The sequence below is a fragment of the Vicugna pacos genome, chromosome 9 (genome assembly GCF_048564905.1).
Source record: "Vicugna pacos chromosome 9, VicPac4, whole genome shotgun sequence".
Taxonomy (NCBI): domain Eukaryota; kingdom Metazoa; phylum Chordata; class Mammalia; order Artiodactyla; family Camelidae; genus Vicugna; species Vicugna pacos.
In genome coordinates this window covers 33,498,848-33,509,510 of record NC_132995.1, presented here as the reverse complement: position 1 = coordinate 33,509,510, position 10,663 = coordinate 33,498,848, and the positions used below count along the sequence as shown (strand labels likewise).

General features: G+C 43.6%; 1 non-coding gene across 1 annotated transcript; it reads left to right on the top strand.

Moving 5' to 3' along the window:
• Positions 1-5,924: 5,924 nt before the first annotated feature.
• Positions 5,925-5,998, top strand: TRNAI-AAU (transfer RNA isoleucine (anticodon AAU)). Its single transcript has one exon. It is a non-coding gene; the product is annotated as a tRNA-Ile (tRNA).
• Positions 5,999-10,663: the final 4,665 nt, after the last annotated feature.

The window sequence follows — 10,663 nt, the reverse complement described above, 5'->3', positions numbered from 1 at the left end:
TACTAATTTATTGATTTTTATTGTCTTTTCCCCTATTAGAATGTAAGCTCCATGAAGACAGGGTTTTGTCTATGTTGTTCTCTGCTGTATTCCTAATGCATAAAACAGTGCTGGGAATACAGAAAATGCTCAGTAAATAACTGTTAAATGAATGAATGAATGATCATATTGAGCACCAAGCTTTGGTTTAAATAGAAATTTATAAACAGTAGGAGCACAGGAGGAGGGAATAAGTCATTCTGTTTGGAGTCTCATCCAAGCAGGATTCACAAAGAGGGTATTTTTGAGCTGGGCCAGGTAGGAATGGGGAGGTGTAGAGATCCTCAGAGGCAGACAGGGTAGGACCAAGACCCAGAGCATAACTGTGAAAAAATATGGAGCCTGGTGTGATCTGGGTGTGGAGAAGGAAGGAGAGAAGGGGGAAAGCATAGTGCACATGAGGCAGGAGCCTCTTTAGCCTGTGTTTCCATCTTTGCTTCCCTGACCCCCATGATGGGGAGAACATCCCATGTCTGGCCCTATTCCTCTGGGAGACCCAGATTGATGCTCTTCCCCAAAATATAGGGGCAAGGGAAGCCCCACAATTATTCTCAATGACCACATTTGTCAAGGTACCTTAGTGCACTGGATAGCACTTCCATTGGAAGCCCAACTCAAACTGGCTTAAGCTGAAAAGTGTACTTACTGGCCCTGGTATCTGAAGAGTCCTGAGGTGGATCTCACTTTAGGCATGACTGTATTCAGGGCTCAAAGTATCACCAGTAATCAGTCTCCACTTCTCTGCTGGTTTTTTCCTGCTGTGGCTCTCAGACACCCTTCCCACCAAAACACACACACACACACACACACACACACACACACACACACACACACACACACACACACTGTAATGGCAAGATGACATCCAGTTGCTCCAGAGCCACAAACCCATCGGAAAAAGAGCTCTACTTTCCCAGTAGCAGCAGCCAGTGTCTAGAGATTACCTTTGATGGGGCTACTTGGATCATGTGATCATCTCTGAACCAATCACAGTGGCCAGCAGGATAGAATCTGCTGATTGGCCAGGCCTGAGTCATGTGACCATCCTTGTATCTGAGGGGCGGAGCCAACTCCACTCAGGCCACTAGAATTGAGAACAGTATGCTGGCTGTGATTTCCCCAAGGAAAATCCAGACGCTGGTTTGAGGAGAAGTCAGGATGGCTTCTGGAAAGGCACAAGGCCCATGGCTAAAGCAAAATGGGCTGCTGAGATGTAGATTTCCCTGCACCAGCTTCTGCTACTCTGCTGTCTTATTCACTCAAGAAGGCAATGGGGAGACACAATTAGCAAAGGCTGTCAGTCCCCTGGTCTTTCCTGTCTCAATTTCCAACTGACAGCTCCTGCATTCTTTACCTGAGAACTTCCTCTAGCTGCAGGAGTAGGCTTTGCCCATGCACATAGCAGGGAGTCAGCACCCCACCCTAGAGGACCCCTCAACTAGTGGCTGATGGGAGTTACTCTGTGGTAGCCCAGCTCCTCACCTCTCAGGTGGGATGACTCTAACATGCCTGTTCTACACCATCCCCCAGAGTTCTCCAGGGGGATTAAACTCTGGTTACCTGCAGTGGTGACTCGCCTGATAACATGCCCTTTATTTTCTGTCTTCCCTTCCCTTATCACTTTCTCGCTCCTGTACGGGTGTTCCTGGGTCACCAACAATAAACTACAGTACTTTGCCTGGAATCTGTCTCAGGGTCAGCTTCCGGGGGAACCCAAACTAAGACACAAGTGTACCCTTGCAGCTGCTTCTTCGGCTTTCAAAAGCAAATCACTGGCAAACTCTTGTTGAGATGCAACCCAGCTATGTGTGATTCAGGGCCCCCAAAATTTCCAAGCCTGGGAAGCAACTGTTGAGAAAAATCTTTTTGGCTGCCTCTGTGGAAGGTAGTATGGAGGAGATGAGACTGAAGAGGGGGTCTCACCTGGGACCTGAAACAGGGCTCTGTGTGTGGGTGGCTGCTGTGGCCCAGAAGGAAGGGCAGAGGGACCTCACTTTCACAGTAGAATCAGAGACATCGGAAGATGCACTAGTGGGTGGGAGTATTGGATCACATGCTGCATTGGTGTGGATGTGGGGAACCAGGCACTCTGATGCACTCTTGGGGGTGGTGTGAATTTGGGTAGCCTCAATGGGGGCAATTTGATGACTTTAAAATGCACACAGTCTTTGATCTGGAAATTGCATTTCTAGGAATTTATTCCACAGAGATGCAAACTTGCACACGTATATTAGGAGATATCATAGTGCTCAAATACTTGATAATCTTCTATTTCCCAAAGAGATCAAAACCAAAACAACATCACATCTATTAGGATGACTATTGTCAAAACTCAGAAAACAACAAGTTTTGACAAGGATGTGGTGAAATTGAAATCTTTGTGCACTGTTGGTGGGAATATAAAATGGTACCACCACTGTGGAAAACAGTATGGTGGTTCTTCAAACATTAAAAATAGAATTACCATATGATCCAGGAATTCAACTTCTAGATATACACACAAAAGAATTGAAAGCAGGGTCTCAAAAAGGTATTTGTACACCCATGCCCATAGCAGTATTATTCACAATAGCCAAAAGGTTGAAGCAACCCAAGTTTCCACCAATGGATGGATGGTTATATAAAAGAAATGTCTATACATACAATGGAATATTACTCGGCCTGAAAAAGGAAGATATGACACATGCTGTAACATAGATGAAACTTGAGGACATTACACTATGTGAAATAAGCCAGTCACAAAAGGACAAATACTGTATGATCCACTTTTACGTGGAATAGTCAAAATCATACAGACAGAGAGTAAAATAGTGGTTGCCAGGAACTAGGGAAGGAGGGAATGAGGAGTTGTTGTTTTATGGAGACAGAATTTTACTTTTGCAAGATGAAATAGTTAGAGATAAATGGTGGTGATGGTTGCACAACAGGGTAAATATACTTAATACCACAGAACTGTAAACTTGAAAATAGTTAAGATGGTAAATTTTATGTTATGTATATTTAACCACAATTTAAAATAATAATAATAATAATAATAATAATAATACCCAACAACATATTCATGGGCCAGCTTATATTTAGAACTTTTAGGTATATAGGTTAAATAATCAAATACTTAAAACATTTAGTATATCAATTTAGCTACACATGTCTTTTTAAAATCACATATTAGCTAAAACCATATGTCACTTTAGAAATATAGTTTTATCCCCTCTAACATATTCCAGTAAATAATTATGTTCCACTTTTTGCATTACACTTCTACTGATGCATCTCTGTCACCTCTTTGTCACTGTCACATGAAAAGATGCTCAACATCACCAATCATCAGAGAAATGCAAATCAAAACCACAATGAGCTATCACCTCACACCTGTCACAATGGCTATTATCAAAAAGACAACAAATAGTAAATGTTAGCAAGCATGTGGAGAAAAGTGAACCCTTATGCACTGTTGGTAGGAATGTAAATTGGTATAGCCACTATGGAAAACAGTATGAAGAATCCCCTCAAAATTAAAAATAGAACAACTATATGATCCAGCAGTTCCACTCCTGGGTATTTATCTGAAGAAAATGAAAACAGTAATTAGAAAAGATATATGCACCCTTATATTCACTAAAGCATTATTTACAATAGCCAAGATGTTGAAACTACCTCAATGCCCATCAATAGATGAATAGATAAAGAAGATGTGGTATATAGGTATACATGCACACACAGTGGACTATTACTCAGCTGTTAAAAAGAAATAAAATCTTGCCATTTGCAAAAACGTGATCGGACCCTGAGGATATTATGCTAAGTGAAAAAAGTCAGGCAGAGAAAGACAAATACTGTATGATTTCACCTATATGTGGAATCTAAAAAACAAAACAAACGAGAGTTCTGGCTGCTCCGCATCCTTGTCAACACTTGATATTGTCTTCCGTGTTTATTCGAGCTTTTCCAATGGGTAGATAGTGGTTTTGCATTGTTGTTTTAATTTGCATTTCCCTGATGGCTAATGAAGTTAAGCATGTTTTCATATATTTATTGGTCATTGGGATATTCTTTTTAATAAAGTGCTGACCAAGTCTTTTATCCATTTTTCTTTTGGATCATCTGCTTTTTTTCCTTATTGTTTTGTGGGAGTTCTTTATATATTTTGGGTACAAGTCTTTTGTTGGACATGCAGATTGCAAGTATCTCCTCCCATTCTGTGGCTTCCTCTTCGTTTTCTCAACAGTGACTCGTGAAGGGATGTTCTTAATTTTAAAGCATTTAAAGTAATACTTTAAAAGGTTTGTTTATAGTGTTATTTTAACACTTGCAATTGTGAAGTCATATCCCCAGGAAAAATTACTGCATTTGTGTTAAATGCCTTTGCCTTCTTTTTCACCCCCAACCAATTCTGTTGGGTGTCCGCCATAAACATCCCAAATTAGAATTCATGAGGTCATTTCAGGCTATTGTGTCTTCCACAAATAGCACCTCCTTATTTAAAATAAAGGAATCAGCATCAGGTAATGAAAGAGCCTTTATCAAAACTTCTGTATACAGTAAAGGGATTCCCTCTTTTCTGAGAGATTTTTTTGGAGGGAAAAAAATTGCCTAATATTCAAGCAAAGACAGTCCGTACAGAAATATTCTCCATTCCAATGCCATAATAGAAAAAGAATGGAAAAACTGGCATGTCCTAATACTGGTATCTTCATTCAGTGGAATACTAAAGAGCTACTTAACAATGACAAGATAAATGTATGCATAAGAATACAGACTTAAGTGAGAAAAAAGCCAGGAGTGGAACAGCATGTGCACACATCTCTTCTTGAATTTGCACAGTCTGCTTGCAAGGAGTCTCAACAGTGGTAGGAAGGGGGTTGGGGTGCAGAAGCAGAAGGGAGCTTTAGACTCTTACAAATCATTTGAGGCATTCTAAATATTTTTAAACCTATGTGCATCTATTATTTATTCCCGGAACTACTAATTAAAAATTGAGAAATACAAAATATAGGAATTTGAGAGGGAATGAAAATTTTCATTCTAAGAAATGTATGCTGTCACTTTGAACCCTGAATGGTTCCTTTCAAAGCGGTCAAAACTTCCCCCTGCAGCCTCTACTGTTGGGGTAAGAACCAAAGTGAGGGCTAAATATTGGGATGTCTCCTTTTTGGGGTTCTGCTCTCAGCAATGTGGGACCCACCTGTGGCCAACTCAGGGCTGACATCTCTGTGAGGCATGTGTGGTGCAGTGCCTTGAGTCCACAAGTTCTAGAGGCTCACGGAAATGTTGGAATTGATTTAAAACAGTAGGAAAAGGATACAATCCAGCCTGGATTGTATTTGTCTTGTACCAGCACAATCATAAAATAAATAAATACATATATGTATGTATATGTAACTGAGCAAGGGCTCGTGTGCTCGCAGTGCAAAAAGCCAAACTGGCAGTGTGTATTTGTAGCAAAGTAAGGGTTCATTTGCAGGGCACCAACCCAGGGAGTGGGCGACAAGTCTCAGAGCCACTCCGCCTTGGTCTTTGAATTAGGAGTGTTTTAAAGGCAAAGAACAAAAGAACTGGGACTAATCATCTGTCTGGTGACATTTCTTAATCGTCGTTTAGGGAGTCAGGATGTCTCTGGTTTACAATTCTCTGGCGAGGTGGTCCATGGCTTAGGGGTCTGTGAGCTCATCTTGTTTTGGAGAAACAACCTGAGTTTGTACGTTATCTAATAATATCAATTTTAGTACATTAATGATGTTATTGACAGCAGCAATCTTAGTCATCTGACTCTGGTGATTAGGGTTCAGTTAGCGCAGGATTGAGATCAGAGGGGACAAGAAAGAGATTGAGATCAGAGGAGACAGACAGGAATAACATTGTGGATAAAGAGATTAACCATAGAGGGAGGGTATAGCTCAGTGGTAAGAGTGTGTGCTTAATAGGCATAAGGTCCTGGGTTTGATCCCCAGTACCTCCATTAAAAAAATTTTTTTAATTAAAAATAAATAAGTAAACCTAATTACCTCCCCCCACCGAAAAGAAAGAGAGAGAGAAAGAGAAAGATTAATCATAAACTCAATAAGGAAATTTGGTTCCAGGGGGATTTTATTTTGTATACACACACACACACACACACACATGCACACAATATTTACAAAGAAGGGGTTTATGAAGGTGCAGAAGTGCCTAGAAAGTCATAATGTTGCCCTGGGGACACTTTCTGTAAAGGGCTACATAGCAAATATATTAAGCTTGGGGCCCAGATGGTCTGGCTCTGTTGCACCTGAAGTCTGCCTGTAGCTGAAAGCAGCCATAGACATACACAGATGGATGGGAATGGCTGTGTTCCAACAAAACTTTATTTACAAAAACAGGAGGTAGGCGGGATTTGGTCCAGGGCCAACACTTTGCAATCCTTGCCTGGGGAAGTTTCAGTATTTGTTGAATGAAGGAATGAACAGGAGAGGGAGGACTATTACTAGACCTGATCCCTGTCTGGTTGAGTTTGGATTTGGGGGGTGGGGTGAGGGGTGGGGAGTGGATACTGGACTGGGGATCAGTTTTAACCTTATCTCAGCCCCTAACTTGCTGTGTGATCTTGGGCAGGCTGCCCTCCCTTGCTGGTCAGTTCTATGTATGTAAGGTGGAGGCTTTACCTCCCATTTGCTGGACTAGGATGAGAGAATGAAATGTAACAGAGGACATGGAAGTGCCTGGAATAGGAAAAGGAGATTCCTACCGGGCAGCTCAGGGCAGGAACTACCAGCTTCCTGGAGGCCTGGCAGCCCAGGGAATGTCACTTTGGCAAAGGAAAGAAGGGGGCGGGAGCTGCTAACAGTGTGACCCGAAACACAAACAGTCCCCAAAGAGGGGCCGAAACTCTCAGGTTGGTGAAAACACGCTTGTCAGGTTTCCGTCCTGCCTCTGAGCAGAATGGGGGAAGGTGCCCCAGGCTGGTCTAAATTGGCAGTGGCCAGTAGTGACTAGGGGGACCTGGGCCTCTCATGTTCTCCTGGGCATGTGTCCAGCCAGAGGTGGCCCTGGGTGCCCCAGTGTGTGATTGTTCATCAGCCAAGACACTCACTCCAGAACTGGAGGTTGCACCTCAGGGGCAGGTGCCCAGACCCGTGGAGGGAGCACCGTGTCCCCATCTCTCTGCAAGGCTGTTCAGTGGCCTGGTAAGGCAAGCTCTCATGCGACCTGGAAGGGCAATATGGATGCAAGTATTAAAATAGACAACACACATTTCCAGGGATCTGGGAATTTCACTTCCTCTCCAGCTGTATCAATTCAAGCCCTGGCAGGATTCGGAATTCACTCAGAATTCATAGACCAAACAAAATGTAGTTCTACTAACTTACAGAGGTGCGGTCAGGACCACTGGGCTCTACAGGGCAAGTAGAGGCACAAGATGAGCCCGGTGGGGCACCACTGCTGCCCTACACCACCACACAAACTCTGCTGGATTTGTTTATGAAAAAGAACAAGATCACATGTTATAAAGTCTTTTCTTGACTTGTAAATTCACAGGGAGGTGAGGGAGAGTGACTGGGGCTCCTGACCCTGGTGAACAGGGTGATGTGGCTGCAGATGGTGTGTCCAGGCTTCCAGAGCTCTCTCTCACTCTCTAGCCAAGTCATATGTGACCTGGGAAAAGTCTATTCTCATTGAGGCCCAGACTTTGGCAATGAAAGACTGAATTAAGTGACAATAGTGTTAGATTGTATTTTTTGAGTTACAAATCATGGAAATTCCAACTCAAACTGGATTGACCAAAGAGAGTATTTATTAGCTTTCACAAGAGTAAGGGGGACCACCATCAGGTCTGGCTGTATCCAGGGGCTCAAACAATGCCATCTTTCTGTCTTGTGTTTCTGTTCCCTGTGTGCTGCTGCTTATTTTCATGCAGGTAGTTCCATGTGTGAACAAAGGCTGAAGATGACTTGGACATTGCCCATAACTGGTAGAGATGGAGGAAGGAATAGGAGACTGCCTCCACCTGGGTCTCGCCTGTCCTTGGAGCTGGGGGATGGGGCAGCCTTTCTGCAGCTTATGAACTCAGTGTGGGAGAGGGGTGGCTCCCTAGAGGAAAGTCAAGGTGTTTAGTCAAGAGAGAAGAAGATCAGTACTGGGCAGGCAAAAGCACTGATGCCACTACATTAAACCCAGCCTCAGGTCTGCACATATTTAAGTCCATAATTTCCCTGATTCTTAGCACCAGCTCTGAAAACATAAAATCCCCATTTTATGGCAAAGGCTGAGGACTCAGATAAGTTGCCTGGACCTAGCTGATCTCCGACCTGGGATTTCTGAGCCCTGACCTAGGACTTTTTCTGATTCACCCCACAGTCCCTTCTCTGAGGCCCCTTTCGTATTTTATGCTCCTAAAGTCCTGCATTGCCCAGAGCAGATTGCTGGTGCAGGGTGTGTATACAGCAAGTCTCCCAATCAAATTCTTTGGCTCCTCCTATTATCTGGGGACAAGGAGAGGACAAGGGCACCACTCCCTCACCTCCACCCTACCCAGGAAACTAAGCTCTGGTCTCTGGGACCCATTCTCCCATTGGTGACATCATCTGCACATGGGGCCAGTTGTCTGCAGAATGTCTTCCTCTCTGCTAGGAACCCTGTAAGAGGCTTTGGTGGGGAGTTGGGGTGGGGACAGGGAAAGAGCCCGATAGACACCAGGAGGGGCCAGCAGGAGGGGAGGTCTCTCTAGGCAATGAACAAAGCTGGCAGAGGCATCCTCCCAGAACCAGTGTGCTGAGAGCACTGACTAGAATCAGTATCCAGCCTTGTCCAGGCCTCAGTTTACCCATTTGTACACGAGGAGCTTGGGCTAAGAACCTTCTAGCTCTAAAACTCATTGATTGACAAAGGGCCAATTTCCTCACACTACAAAAAGTTCCCACAAATCAATAAGAAATACCCCAAAAGAAAACTGGGCAGTGGGCATAAGCAGGCCATCCTCCCCTCCCCTTAAAAAAAACCCTAAAGGGTTAACAACTGACATGAAAAATGTTTGAGCTTGATAGCAATCAAAGGACTGCAGGTAAAACCAACAAAACAATATTGCTTCCGCCAGCAATACTGATAAAGATGATCTCATACCTGGTGTGTGAGGGGTGGGGGATGGGCACTCAGCTGCCACGGGATGGGTGGAAACAGGTGCTTCTTTCCTTCTGGAGGGTAATTTGTCAGTATGTAATAAAAGCCCACCTTGTGGGCTGGTCGTACCACTTTGATTCCACATTTAGAACTTTCTCTAAAGGCAAGAATCATGGGTGTTTGCAAAGGTAGTTTAGCAAAGCATACAGAAGCCAGAGAAGTACTCTAAATATCATAGATCATGCCACCCTCCCCTCAATACCTTAAAATATTTCAAAAATTTCTTGTCAGCCTTAGAATAAATCCAAGTCTGTAGCCTGATCCTACTCCCTTTCTTTCACCCTTTCACCTCCTTTCTCACCCTGCTCTTCTCCTTTCGGTTCCTCAAACATCCCAGGCTTGGTCCAGCCTCAGGATCTTTGCATGGGCTATTCCCTTGGCCTGAGATGCTTGTCTCCTTTGAATGTGAGCCCCATGAGGGAGGGTCTCTGTGATATTCCCTGCTGGATCCTTGGACTGCCCCCTGACAGCAGTAAATGTTCATTGAATAAATGAATTATTGAGATCGGGAGTTTTGGGGTCAGAAACAGGGGTGGCTTGAGTTCAGGGTCTGCCACTGTTGAACTGTGTGACCTTGAGCAAGTTACTTCACCTCTCTGAGCCTTGAGCATCTCTGGTGTGAAGTGCAAACAGAACTACCCCCTGGGGTTCTAATCAGGATTGATTTCAGTGAAGCATATAAAGTCCAGTGCAGTGTGAGCCCTCAGGAACTATTTGCTGTAATTATAGATGTTTCCAAAATATTCTCTGCAACTGTCCTGACATGGGTTGAGAAAATTCCTCGGGGATCCATAGAATGCATCCACAAAAAGCATGTTGTAGAAAACAATCTGTGGACACGAAAAGGGGTTAAAGATGTACTGTTTACTTGCTTGTTTTATTATGATGGACACATAATGCATGTTCAGAAAAATTCAAGCAATAGAGAGAAAGTCTCCTACTTACCCAAATCTCATGCTATACTGAGTGAAAAAGGCAGGTAAAAAACAATATGCCTCGTATGAGCTTACTTTTAAAAAATAAAATATATTAATATATACTCATAAGGGAAGACCTGTAGATTTACAGTAAATTGTTCGGGGTGTTTGGCAGGAGAGTAGAAATTGCTGGCATTTTTCATGGTCATCTTTGGCTTTTCTGTGGTTTCCTCATTGTCCCCAGTGGCTGACTATCTGTTACCTTATACATCTGAAAAAGCCCATTTAACAATTAAGTCAGTCTTCCCACCCGCCTCGCCTGCCACCATCTGGCTACTTGGTTCCCCCGGGCCTCTTGTGAAGACTCAGGTGTCCTATGCTGTCTTAGGCAGCATTACTGAGGCTGGCCATTGTGCCAGAGACTCCAGGAAACATTCTCAGTAAGCATTCAAGTGTTGAAGAGGTGAGTGCCTTGTGGTCCTGGGGTTTGGCACTTTCCTGAGAAGAGTCCTAGACTGGCAAGAAGAATGGGTTAAGCTAAGCACAAGTTTGGAACT